Raw genomic sequence first — 13,212 nt, 5'->3', positions numbered from 1 at the left:
ATGAAATCTTCACTCGTGGTTCCGAAGTTGTTCGAGGAACTTGCTTAATTACACAGTGCTAAACTGCATTGAAATGTACATTTTCAACATTTTCCTCCACTGTCCCCTGAGCCCTTGATGTTTTTACTCTGTAGAAATCTGTCAATCGCATTCTTGAACAGACTCAATAACTAAACTCCACAGTCTTTGGGGCACCGAATTTCAAATCTTCACCTCACTCTGAGTTCTCTCCCCTCAGTCTGCTGTTTGGGGTATGTTCCTGTTGTGGGAAGTTAACTTCACCGTGTACCTAGTGCTGCTCCTGGCATGCCATCTGGCACTGCACTCTTTTTACACTTGCTCAAGTGTTGCCCTGATCATGTCATGGCTCCGTGTCACAGGACTCAGGAAAAGAACACAGAGCAATGTCCAGCAAGATAAATTTTGTTGGTAAAAAACAGTTCATGCGGCTTTCTGCGTTGTTTAGTCTATTTGCGAGTTTTGCATTATTTAAAATTTTGAAACTTTGTACACAAGTGCGGTTCATTAATATCTATCCTGAGGAGAGGTTGTTGCCAATACTGACTCCTGGGAACAGGACTGTGCACTCTCTTCGAGTCAGGAAAACAATTCCTCACAGATAACGTTACATCCCCACGGTCATGGGCCTTTCATGCCACAAAATTCTTCACAGAATGCGATTCAGCAACAATTCACCAAGTTCGTTTGCAAAATTCACACAACCGACCGGAAACACACGACACCCGACGTCATCAACCTTCACCATTACTTCATTCAAGGACACGTTCCAAGGCTTTCATGAAGAGTGAATGCATAAGAATGTAACACAAAGTTAAATTGAATTTCACATTTAAAATTGTAAATTAAGAAGAGGCCAGAACTGAATTTAGAATATCAGAATATCATGTTTAGCACCACAGCTAGAACTCCAGCCCGACAATTGAGAAATCTACCCCTGAATCCCCAACATCTACATGGCAACTTGCTCCATGTGCCCAGTTGGAAACCTATGTGAAGGAGCGTGCTGTCTGATACAGCGCCTGTGAGCATCCTCCATTGTCTGACCTAAAACTGCCAAGGAGCTGTCCATTCCAGTTGTGACAGTGGTGGGGTAAAGGTGAGAAACTTGATATTCAGTGTTGTCGACTCACCATTCTCATCATCATGATAGCAACGTTTAAGAGGTATTTAGACAGACACGTGAACAGGAAGGTAATAGAGAAATACGCAACCATTAGCAGGCAAGTGGGATCAGTTCAGTTCAGAATAGCGTTTGGCACAGACCTATGTTGCACTGTTTTGCGTTCCACGTTATCGTTGACAATTCTCTGCTCGAAACAACACCGAAAGATGGGAACATGGGAACATGAAGAGGCCATTCAAACCGGCTCCGCTGACTCGCCATTCCTTAACATCATGGCTGATCTAAAAATTCAATGGTTTTGCCTATCCCATCCTCACAACCCACTTTGAGAATCTGGATTTATAGATCTCTAAATATCTTCAAGGTGACAAATCAAATGTATAACGGGAATGTTACGTTGCATTTCCTTGTCAACTATGCAGATTTGTGGGACGAGCGGTCGTCTCTGGTCGAACTATTTTCTGAAAACTTGTGTGGGATGGTGACGAACGTCCTCTGGTCAGCAGCAGGGACTGGAATTCAGAATGACAGCAAGTGCGGATGAAGCAGTTTCCACAGAACACCATTGATTCGTTTGGAACCTGAAATGAAAGCCGACTTTGCTGGTTTTGAACACGACCTTCGAATCACAGATCTGTGGTAATCCACTGCACTGTCCATTGCAACAAGAGCCATCCTCAAGTTGCACTGAGCCCGTTGTGCTCGCGTCTTTCATCAAGCATCTGTCTTGCCATCGGTTTAGTAAGGACTGTTTGAAATATTAGTCCATGTGTTGAATATTAGTTTAAATACTCATCAACAATCCCACTGTATAAACCTGTGCTTCTGATATTTCGTTATTTTTTTACCTGTTTCTCCTCCATTCGATGTCTGTTCATTGGAGGGCAATTTGGGGGAAATAATGGGAGGGAAAATTGAGCTCCCTCTTATTGTCCGAATTCAACCTACTTTTTAATAGATTTCAGACAACAAGTTCCAATTCTTGATTTCGACTTTACCATGAAGTCGACTGATCAAGAATCTCCGGCGAGATAAACTGACAAGAATTGGATTCTTGCTTCACTTTCTACGAAACTCGCAAGATATAAAGAAGGAGAGCAGCCGTGAAATAGTTGAGAACAGCGACGAGAGTGGGATTCGAACCCACGCGTGCAGAGCACAATGGATGAGCAGTCCATCGCCTTAACCTCTCGGCCACCTCGTCACCGGTTTAAAAAAGGTGACATGTGATCTTGTCAAGACCTCATGTTTCTCTCACTTAATTAAATTGTGCAGAGCAGCAAGTATTTCTCCCCCGTGTTTGTGAAATGATATGCAGCAGGGTATGATTTCCAGCGTATGGTATGACGTGTGGGTCACTCCTACTGCGACACACTGCTCTCATGAGCCGAACACAAATGAAGAAATTACTCAATGACAAGATACGGTGGGTTATGGAGAATGGGTCTGGGTGACATGCTCTGAGGGTCGGTGTGGACTTGTTGGGCCGAAGGGCCTGTTTCCACACTGTAGGGATTCTATGATTCTACGATCTATGATCTATTGAATCGAATTCGATGAAGAATTGGAGCCAATTGAATGAAAAGCCTGTTGACAGCGGGGATGTGACATTGTCTGTGAGGAATTGTTTTTCAGACTCGAGGAGAATACACTCTGCTGTTCCCAGAAGTCAGTACTGGAACCAGCTCTCTACTCAACAGATATTAATGACTCATACTTGTTTACAGAGCGGACAATTTCAAAATGCTAAATGAGGCAAACCTGACAAATAAACTGCACAATGCAGAAACTGGTCTTTTGTAATGGCATCTGTTGCGCTGAACTTCGCTCTCTTGTCATTTTCCTGAGCCTGACGCTTCAAGAATCACTGGTCGATGCTATGAAAAGCTGCTCTGTGTGATCCTTGTTCTCACAACATCGGCATTGAACACGCCTCCAGGAGCATGCTTTCACAAATTTAAATTGATCCCTCATTGCGTTCCTTTAGCACATGTTACGGGGAAATTGAATACCACAGTTAATGCCATGGCTGGATTCGAGCAAGAGCTGCTGCAGCCGCATCATGCAGTAAGGACCTCTATATGCAGTAAGGTCACGGCGCTGCACAATGAGGCCTCAGGGAGCAGGAAATAAGTGCAGAGCTGTGGTGTGTGACAGGAGCAGTGCCACGCACACAACAGCAATACAGCGGACTGAGATGAGGGAACACACAATGGGGAGAATCTTTGGAATTCTGAGCCCCGGAAGTCGTAAATGCTAAGTATTAAGTTTGTAAAAGGCTGTCATTGATAGATTTCGACATATTTTTTTAAAAATCAAGATCTCAGCGGATAGTGTAGAAAAAATGGTTTTGAAGTCGGAGGCCGTCCAAGATCTCACTGAACGGCGAGGTGGGCTCAAAGTGCTGAGTGGCCGCATCATACTCTGATTTCTTACAGTTTAAAATGAAGACTTTCTGTCTTATATTCACTTGGTGAATGTGATTCATTTTCATGTGGAAATGAATTTTTTGCTGGAGTGCAATATTGGGTGTATTTTTCAATGAGCATAAAAGTTAAACCACTTGTTTCACAGAATCGTCATCAATCTCCCTTAAAAATATTCATGGACACTGCAGGAGATATCCTGGCATTTTCCCAAGACTGGATAAAATGGAATGGAATGCTTGGAGAGGCTGGGATTGTTCTCCTTGGAACAAAGGAGGCTGGGGGTGGGGGGATTTGTAACCACAAAATTACATTTATAAATATTAAATATTCTTAGGGACCTTGAAATAGTAGATATGGACAGGTGGTTTGCCTTAGTGTGAGAGTGGAGGGACAAAGGACACAATCTGAGAACAAGGTGTTGCCCATTTAATTCTGAAACGAGGAGGAATTGTATTGCTCAGGACCCAGTAATTGTCTGGAATTCTCTCTCTGAATTGTTGAGTATTTTCAAGCTGAGCTAGACAGATGTTTAATCAGTAAGGAGGTCAAGGGTTATTCACATGGGGCAGGAGAATGGAGTTGAAGATTATCAGATCAGCCATGACACCATTGAATAGCGGACCCGACTGGCTTACTTCTGCTTCTGCATCATTTGGCCTACGGTCTCATTGATCGAAAAGTTTAAAATTGTGAGGGAGTTGGATAGTGGTAGAAAAGGTCTATTTATTTGATCAGACAGATCAGTAACGAGCTTCATTAGCTGACGAAGAACAAATGTGCTGTGACCTGGAGGCAACACATGGCACTCTACATACCACAGATTGAAGAAATGACGGGAGGGAAAATGGTGTACACCTGCCCCACACCTCCTCCCTCACCCCCATCCCAGGCCCCAAGAAGACTTTCCACATCAAGCAGATGTTCACCCACACATCTGCTAATGTGGTATACTGCATCTGCTGTACCCAGTGTGGCTTCCTCTACATTGGGGAAACCAAGCGGAGGCTCGGGGACCGCTTTGCAGAACACCTATGCTCGGTTCGCAATAAACAACTGCACCTCCCAGTCGTGAACCATTTCAACTCCCCCTCCCATTCCTCAGACGACATGTCCATCCTGGGCCTCCTGCAGTGCCACAACGATGCCACCCGAAGGTTGCAGGAACAGCAACTCATATTCCGCTTGGGAACCCTGCAGCCCAATGGTATCAATGTGGATTTCACAAGTTTCAAAATCTCCCCTCCCCGTACCGCATCCCAAAACCAGTCCAGCTCATCCCTGCCTCCCTAACCTGTTCTTCCTCCCACCTATCCCCTCCTCCCACCTCAAGCCGCACCTCCATCTCCTACCGACTAACCTCATACCGCCCCCTTGACCTGTCCGTCCTCCCTGGACTGACCTATCCCCTCCCTAACTCCCCACCTACACTCACCTTTATTGGCCCCATCCCCGCCTCTTCCACCTGTTTGTTTCCTGTCCACCTATCTTCTCCTCTATCCATCTTCTATCCGCCTCCCACTCTCTCCCTATTTATTTCAGAAACCCCTTCCCCTCCCCCTTTTCTGATGAATGGTCTAGGCCCGAAACGTCAGCCTCTCTGCTCCTATGATGCTGCTTGGCCTGCTGTGTTCATCCAGCTCTGCACCTTGTTGTCTCGGATTCACCAGCATCTGCAGTTCCTACTATCTCTGATTCCTTTTCGCTATTCCAGTTTAATCTGCAATTTAACAGTTTCAAAGTGATAGGTTGTAATTCTTGACTAAGACTTTACTGTCGTGTCAACAATTCAAGAATCTCTGCTGACATAAACTGATGAGAATTGGGCGTCAAGTCCAATTTCTACAAATGTGTGAGATACAAAGAAGAATGACAACAGCGATAATGGCCTGAAACACCAACGACGGTGAGATTCAAACCCACGCGGGCAGAGCACAATGGATTACCAATCCATTGCCTTAAACGCTCGGTCACGTCCTCACACGTGGAAGCAGTTGACATGTGATATCATCAAGATCTCATGGGAGGAAGATGGAGGATGAGAAATTTCCTCATCGGAATCGAATCCACACCATTACGTTTCTGATTTTAGAGGAATGATGAAATCCAAGAAAATACCATGCTTCTTTGAAACAGCAGTTGTGATTGCTTCATTCTGAGTGAGAATTGTGTTATAATGAACCAAACGAGAAATTTCGTCACATTCCCACCCACATTTAGCCTTGACTCATCATTTCTTCAGTCGGTTTCTCCCTCACGCCTTGCAGCCAATCCCAGCCCTTTCACTCCCCTCCCTCTGCACTTGTTTCCCACCTGAGACGTTCCGGACTATTCCAATTGGATGGAGAGGTCATCAGCTGGAAGATTAACTGTCAGTCTTATGCCAAAACACTGGTCGAATTGTTTTATTTTTCATTAGAAGCCCTGTCCACTGTGACCACTCTCACTGCAGCAACACGGTGTAATTCCCCGTCTGGAAGGTAAACCCAGGGCGCAGTGAAGAAAGCACCTTACCCTAACCACGTGACCAACCGGAAATCGGGATGGCAATGAGTGCGCAGAGCTACTCTGTGGCTCCAGTGATGCAATCGGTGAGTGCGCTGTCCTTCTATAACGGTATAGAGGCGCGTGAAATGCCTCCAACCTCACCCGGAGCAGCTTTTATTGACATGGATCAGGGATTATTGGGACATCAGGCTGTGGGAAATATCACACACACTGTAATTGTTGCAAACACGCACCAGTCAATACTTTTCCCTTTCACTCAATCCCTTTCTCACCAGGAACGAACGCTGGCGTGATGGTCCGAATGGCCTTCTCCTGTTCTCTGTCATTCTCGGTTGATCTGAACAGTGAAAGTTATTCTCTACAATGAAGAAATGCAGCAATGAGATAGCAGCATAGTGGTGATATATCTCCTAGTTATCCCTGGGGGATTAAGACATAGCTGCTGGAGTTTAAATTCGATGAATAACATCTGGAATGTAAACCTGATTTCAGGAACAAAGACCACGACTCTAATTTCCTGAAATGCCATTCATTCATGTCCTTTTGGGAGGGAAGTCCTTACCCGGTCTGGCATACAAGTGACTCCAGACCCACAACAACGTGGTTGACCTCTAACTGCCCTCTGACGTCAGTTCAAGGTGAATAAGGGATGAATGACAAAATGATGTCCTGACCAGCAATACTCACATTCGTTGGAGAGTAAAGAAGAATAAAAACGCATTTACAACAGGGAAAAATGGCCTTCTGTCTGCATGGATTCAAACTCACCTGATCACCCAACTTGGATAGACAGAAGGACACCCACACCACACAGAAACCAGGGAAATATGCGGACCGAGGGAAGGATTCAATTACCAACTGAGGTGGAAACTCATTTACTCAGTCACACTTGGGACAGATTGTTCACCAGTCCCGTGTATGGGAATGGATCACTCAGAAAAACAACCTCCAACGACACCAGCAAATTCACATACGACAGCAAGGGTTTATATTCTGCTGTTATTGCTGCTGTTAATCCCCAACTATGAATTGACTATGTCTAGATGCTTGCTTCAAGTGGAATTCTGAGGGTCACTCAACCTGAAATGTTATCTTTGATTTCTCTCCACAGATGCTGCCAGTTCTGCTGAGCTTTTCCAGAAATTTCTGTTTTTTATTTGTTTCTGATTTACAGCAATTACAGTCCTTTCAGTTTTTATCCAGAGGAGTTCCATTGTTTTTTGATCTGTAATAATAATTAAAATGTAGTTGTAAGAGCCATAATTTAGAAGTCTGCAGATGACACGCAATAATTGATCATGTAGTTGACCATGAGGAAGAAAGCCATGTAATGCAGAAATATATCAATCAGGTAGAAAGCAAAAAATGGTGAATGGAATTCAATCCAGATAAGTGAGTGATAATGAATTCAGGGAGAGTGAACATTGAAAATGGGGAATACTGAGTGGTGTAGAAGGACAAAGAGATCTGGAAGGGGACATTCACAGATCTGTGAAGGTGGTTAGACAGGGAGATCGGGGGTCAAGAAGCTTTTCAGATATTTTCTGTTCTTGACCACAGGCTGGAATATAGCACCAGGGAAATGATTATACAGCTTTAACAAACACCATTTTATAGGAAAGCTAGAGGACTGAGCATAAGTCTTGTCACTGCATGAATCAACTTTTTTAAAAAAAATCATGATAGAAGAAATAGAAGATATAGAAGAAGACATAGTTTTTTTGGCCCATCATGTGCACTGCACCACTCAACGAGATCATCGCCAATATCACTCCAATTCAGGTTGGTATGCACCTTGAGGGAAACTTGCAGATGAGTCTTCTACTCTTGTGCTTCCAGGTGGTACAGTTTGAAGATTTAGAAGGTGCTGTCAAGGGCGTGGGTGAGTAACTGCAGTGCATCTTGCAGATATTGCACTCTGCTGCCACTGTACCTCAGTGGGGAAGGGAGTAAATGCTGAAGGTACTGAATAAGGCACCAGTTCAGTGGACTGCACTGTGCTGGATGAGGTCAGGTTTCTTGAGTATTGCTGGAGGTTTGGGACAGCAGAGTGGCTCAGTAGTTAGCACTGCTGCCTCACAGTACCAGGGACCCAGGTTTGATTCCACCCTCAGGCGACTGTCTGTGTGGAGTTTGCACATTCTCCCTGTGTCTGCATGGGTTTCCTCCCACAGTCGAAACATGTGCAGATTAGGTGGAATGGCCATGCTAAATTGCCTATAGTATCCAGGCATTTGTAAGTTAGGTGGTTTAGACATGGGGAAATGGTGAGTTCCAGGATAGGGGAATGGGTCTGGTTGGGATGCTCTTTGGAGGGGTGGTGTAGACCTGTTGGGCTGAATGGCCTGTTTTCACACTGTAGGGATTCTATGATTCTACATTTGTTGAGCTACATCCATCCAAGCAAATACAGAGTATTCTGTTACAATCGTGATGATGCAGACTTTGGGGAGTCACAAGTTGAATTAATCATCATAGAATCTCTTCCCTCAGACCTTCTTTTATAGGCTCAGTATTTGGAATGCAGGTCCAGTTCAGTTTCTCATCAATATTAGCACCCAGCATGATGATAGTGGGGAATTCAGTGAAGATAAACCCATTGAATGTCATTAAATGTTAGGTTCTCATCTGTCAGATTTGTTCATTATTTGTTGGTACTTGTTGGTGCAAATGTTCTTTGTCACATAGCAGGCTAACTTCAATGTTGTCCAGGCATACTGCATATAGATATCTACTGACTCAGTATCCAAGGAGTCACAAATGGTGCTAAGAATTGTGCAATCAGCAGCAAACGTTCCCATTTCTGACCTGACGCCACAGGGAAGACCATTGATGAAACAGCTGAAGGTGGTTGGGACTAGAACCTGATCCTGAGGAACTGCTGCAGCTGAGATGGTTGGCCTCCTATAATCACAAGCAACTTCCTCTGTATTCAGTTTTACGCAACCAGGGTGATGTCGGATAAGGAATATAGGAGAGTGTACAAGGGGAATATAAAAGGAAAGAAGCTGAATATTAAAACACAGAACAATAGGAAATAAGCTTGGATGAGCATTACAGCTTGGGCTAAGGGGCAAATACAACCATATAAGGACATAGTTATTGTAGTTGAGGTAGTTTAACTACATATCGATAAAGGTGAACTGTCAGCAGTTACTTAGGGTTCAGCGAACATCTGTACATTTTAAGATACTCGCATATGTATTATTCAGAAGGGAAAGCTTGCGTGCTGCAGGCTAACGGTGGGGATATAGAAGCTTTGAAGATAATGTAGAAGTGGAAGCACTGCTGAAATTAGAGGACTCCAAACTTTGTAAGAAACTGAACAACATCCTGTTCATGCAGTAAATAACTGACATATAAATTTATTTTGTACCAATGTTACATGCAACCACTCTGACGTGAAAATGTCTTAATTCTGTTTTGAGCTGTAAATGGTGGATTGTCTTGAAACTAGACTTAGACACCTCTTCTGCACGTATGTGGTACAAGTTTGAATAAATTCACCTTGTTTTGATCGACTCGGGTCCGAAGATGCAATCTTTTCAAATACCTGCCTTTAAAGGGAGAATAATATTCTGATTCCTGTTGATCCTAGTTTTGCTATGATTCCTTGATACAATGCTCTATCAAATGGAGCCTTAAGATAGCAGATAGTCATTCCCATATTTGGAACTCAGCTGTTTGGTCTGTGTTTGCAGCAAGAATGTAAAGAGATCAGGAACTGAGTGGCCCTTGCTTAACTCAAACTGAGATCCATGACCATGATGTTACAAAACAAAGCATGATGTCATCGTTGTCACCCTGTTTTGACTGCATTTATGTCTCGAAAGTCCAGAAGATTGAGTGAAGGTTTTTCCCACACAGTCCACTTGTATGGTTTCTCTTCACTGTGAATGATGATATTTCCTTCCATGTTCAAAGCTCCTGAGAATTGAGTTTTACTGGCAGCTCTTCATCCAATGTTTGACTTGAGCTGCCTGTCTGTAAATTCTCCCTTTTGAATTCCTGGAAAATAAATTTAAAACAGTCAAAAGTGGCATGAAAGCTGCTGGATTATCAAAAAACCCACCTGGATCAGTAATGTCCTTGATAGGACAGAAGCTGAAAAATACAGGTCAAATCAGGCTGCGGGAACTGGCTGCACAGCCAGTCATTATTTGTGCAGAGCCAGCAGAGTGGAAGGTTTGAGTGATATCGCAACAATGCTGTCAGTGTAACAATACAAACTGTACAAATATTTGACCATAACCTGTGTCAGTCTGTAATTGGATAAATGTAACTGACCTAAGCTTGCTGAAAAAGCATTACTGTAAGCAGTTGGGAATTCGTGGGCCACCTTCAGATACATGCAGTCCCCCTTTTACTGGTGAAACTTGCTTCTGGAATACAGTGTTCAGTACTGGTCACTGTACTTATACAAAGTTGTTAATATGTTGGAAGCATTTCAAAGAAGATTTAATGGACTAATATCTTGAACGAGTGGATTGCCTTATGAGGAAAGGCTAGACAGGTTAGGCCTGTGTCCTTTCAAGTTTAGAAAAGAAAGAGGAGACTAAATTGAAACCAAAAAGATCCTGAGGGGACCTGAACAGGTCAATGTTGAAAACATGATCCCCCTTGTGGGAGAATCTCGAACTGAGGGTCATTGTTTAAAGCTGGGGGTGAGTCCATTTGAAATGGTGAAGAACATTTACTTTCTCTCAGAGGGCTGAGAATCTTTGTAATTCCCTTCATTAAAAGGCAGTGGATGCAGAATCTTTAAATTCATTTTAATGCAGAGGCAGACAGATTCTGATGACCAAGATGATCAAATGTTCAGGGATATGCAGGCACATGGAACAGAGTTTGAAATCATATCAGCTGTGACCTTATTAAGTCGCAGAGTAGGTTCAAAGGGCTAAGTGGCCTACTCTTGTTCCTCATTCGTATGTTTGAATAAACTGGAGGATAAAGAAACTCAAGTCTTGTCTGATTACTGCAGGCAAGGAGGGTGTTTGAGGTCTCACTTCACCCACACATGAATTAGTTACTTTCTATCACCCCAACCAGCTTCAATTAACATCTGGAAAATTTTAATCAAATCAGCCCTCATCCTTCTAAGTTCCAGGGAATGCACCATTCCTGCTGAGATGCATTTCGACAGAAAGAGTAGAGAACATAGAAAATAGGAGTCAGAGTAGTTAATTCTGCCTAGTGAGCCTCATAAAGGTCAAAGCTGATCTATTTAGGCTTCAATTCCATATCCCCAGTTGGCCTTGATAATGATTTTCTTAAATTTCTGTGGGCTTTGCTGAGCCGAGTTGCCATTGAGAAGATAGTAGTGATCTGCCTTTGTGAACCACTACAGTCCATGAGGTGGACCCACAATGCTGTTAAGGAGGGAATTCAGGATTTTGGCCCAGTAACTCTCAAGGAATAGCGATACTTTTCCAAGTCAGGATGGAGAGTGGCATGGAGGGAATTCATGCCCAACAGAGAGTCTCAGAGATCTCACAGATGAAGGTTCTGCTGACTCTGTCTGATCTTGTCACTATCTTCCAAGTACTCTGTTATGCCAACTTTTACAATGGACCCAAACACTTTTTCCCACCAATGCTTTGAAAATGCCCTATTTTCGCACTGATTCCCTTCTTAAATACTTGGGCAACGTTAAGTACCCTCCAATCCATAGGAACTCAGAGAATCAATAGAATTTGAGGATAATCACAAGTGCATCTGCCATTTCTAGGGCCACTTCCTAAGTTACTCTGAGACAAAGGTTATCAATCTCTGGGGATTTATCTGCCGGTTGTCCCATGAGCTTTCCCAATATCATTTTCCTACTAATAGTAATTTCTTTCAACTCTACCTTCCTGTTAGATCCTGGGAATCCCTTAATTTTGGGTCATTATTTGTGTCCTCTTTTTTGAAAATCTAAGACATACATAATTGGTCTGCCATCATTTTGTCCCCCATTATAATTTCCACGTTTCTGATTGTAAGGAGACCAATATTTCTTCTTGACTAATCTTTTGCTATCAATGTTCACTTAAGAGTTTAATGAAGATCAGGAAACTGTTTTTGATTGTCAGAAAAAACCCATCTGGCTCACGAATATCCTTCAGGGGAAGAAACTTTTATCCTTACCCGGTCTGGCCTATAAGTGACTCCAGTCCCACAGCAATGCACTTAACTCTTGACAGCCCTCTGGACAATCAGGGGTGGGCAATAAATTCTGGCTTAGCCAGCGATGCCCATATCCTGTGAATGAATAAAGAAAAATGCTGTTGGTTTGTATGGTCCCTGCAAGAGCACTCTCATATTCTATTTTCTCCCTCTTATTAAATCCCTTTGTCTCCCTTTGCTGAAATCTAAACTTCTCACAATCCTCAGGTCTGTTATTTTGTTTACCTAATTTGAATCCTGTTTCCTTAAATTTAATACCCATTCATTTCCCTTTCTCTGCCATGGTTTGACCATGTTTCCCATTTTGTTCTTACGCCAGACTGAGATGAATAACTTTCATAGCTTGTCCACTTCCTCTTTAAATGTTTGCCATTATCCATCTCCCATCATCCATTGAAATACTGATCCACAATTTATCACAAGCAGCTCATGCATCATACCAGTATAACTTCTTTCATTTAATTACAGGACCCGAGAGTCGGAAACAATATCACTCTCTATCTTTGTGAAGAATTCAATCTATTGTGGTCACTTTTACTTAAGGGCCCACACTGAACTTGATTATCAATTATTCCTTTCTCATTCACCAACACCCATCTGCTTGTTCACCAAGGATAGCCCTGTAAAGATGAAAGAGGTCATGTTTGTATTGAACCTCAGGAGATGAGGGAGACATCAAAGGAATATTTTGTGTCAGTTATGACTGTGGAGAAAGAAATGGAGGCTAAAGATCTCAGGGAAAGAAATATTGTATTTTGAAAACAAGTTCACAGGAGCCACAGAAGACTGGCGGGATTTTTAATGATTATTTCTCCTCAATGTTTACTGAGGAGAGATTCATGGATGCTGAGGAAATAAGGGAAACAAGTGCAGATGTTTTGGACTGCCTTAAGGTGCACTAAGGTGGATAAATCCCCTGGGCCTGATCAAATCCATCCTCGGACATTGCGGGAGGCTAGGGAGGAA

General features: G+C 43.1%; 1 long non-coding RNA gene and 1 other non-coding gene across 2 annotated transcripts in view; both read right to left on the bottom strand.

The window, feature by feature from the left end:
- Positions 1 to 2,266: 2,266 nt before the first annotated feature.
- trnas-gcu lies at positions 2,267 to 2,348 on the bottom strand. The gene has a single exon. It is a non-coding gene; the product is annotated as a tRNA-Ser (tRNA).
- A 7,070-nt stretch (positions 2,349 to 9,418) lies between these two features.
- Positions 9,419 to 13,212, bottom strand: part of LOC125483843 — a 6,572-nt gene continuing 2,778 nt past the window's right edge. Inside the window, exon 2 of the long non-coding RNA XR_007262739.1 lies at positions 9,419 to 10,086. This is a non-coding gene — a long non-coding RNA (uncharacterized LOC125483843). The remainder of the gene's footprint in view (positions 10,087 to 13,212) is intronic.

The sequence above is a fragment of the Rhincodon typus genome, chromosome 8 (assembly GCF_021869965.1).
Source record: "Rhincodon typus isolate 14 chromosome 8, sRhiTyp1.1, whole genome shotgun sequence".
In the NCBI taxonomy this organism is placed as follows: Eukaryota; Metazoa; Chordata; class Chondrichthyes; order Orectolobiformes; family Rhincodontidae; genus Rhincodon; species Rhincodon typus.
The sequence above is the reverse complement of the archived record's forward strand: the minus strand, read 5'-3'. Positions and strand labels throughout refer to the sequence as shown.